Raw genomic sequence first — 1,262 nt, 5'->3', positions numbered from 1 at the left:
CTACTTGGAGAAGGTGCATTGTGCAAATCCCCAAACTGCAAATTAGGAATAGATTCCGCACCTCAGATCACCCTGTGTTTTGACTGCCTTTTTACCTGTGTTCTCTTATCACCCCACTCCACATCACTTAAATGTACAATAAGTTCCTTGAAGGCAGCAACTGGGCTATATTTCTCTTTGTATCTCAAGTACCTAGCACAATACCAACTGTACATATGATAAATATTTGTCAAATAAAACCAAACAAGCAAGTTTTTATCACAGCATTTGTGTAATGTCTAAGCTCCTGCTACTAGCTGTGAACTTCCATACAAATATGACTCTTTATTTTGTATTCCCAGTATTAGCACTGAGCTTGGAATGTTGTAAGCTTTCGAAAAATTTTTGCAATGAATGTTTAGATGGATGAATTAATGTTACAAGATTTAGGATTTCTTACCACAATTCTTCTATTTAATGGGTTGCAACATTTTAAAAGGATATAACACACTTAGTGCCCAGATCTTGGTTTCTAATCCCATTCTTCAATAAAAGGAACCAGACAGTCCTGGAGAAATGATTCTAGGCTGATTCTAGGGCTGGGACAGGGAATATACAAGATGAGTCTGGAACATTTTATAGGGTGGGAAAGTAAGGAAGTGCTCAAAAAAAAAAAATGAGAGGTTTGTCAAAAGGACACAGGAGCCAACTGAAAAAGTTCCCAATGGCCAAACCTCCCAATGGCCAAAACAGTTTATGCGACACAATAAATAAGGTAGTATCAAACCACAACCCAAAGTGTAAAATGAATACTCATGAGTCCATACTGATATAAATGACTGAATAACTAAATAAATTGGGGAAAAGAGATAAACATTCCATGCATAAGAATTCAAAGTAATTTATATAGATACTCCTCCCTCACAGGTAAGTGGAGCATAACTCTCCACATCTTAAGTGTAGGATGGGCAGAGTGACTTCCTTCCAAAAAGAATAGTAGGCAAAGGAGGGAGAAAGAGTAACTTTATAGTGGAGAAATATGACAAACACTACATCAGTCAGCTGATCAAGGCTAACACCAATAGTGACATCACACTGATAGTATATACACTTGACAGGATGTGATGGAAATGGCACTTTACCTCTAAGTTCTTCCTCCCAAAAGTCCATAACCCCAAGTCTAATCATAAGAAAAATATAACATAAATTGAAGGATATTCTAAAAAATCCCTGAACGGTACTCCTTAAACTGTCCAGGTCATTAAAAACAAGTAACTTGTCAC

The sequence above is a fragment of the Tursiops truncatus genome, chromosome 1, assembly GCF_011762595.2.
Source record: "Tursiops truncatus isolate mTurTru1 chromosome 1, mTurTru1.mat.Y, whole genome shotgun sequence".
NCBI lineage: Eukaryota > Metazoa > Chordata > Mammalia > Artiodactyla > Delphinidae > Tursiops > Tursiops truncatus.
Note: the sequence above shows the minus strand (reverse complement) of the source record.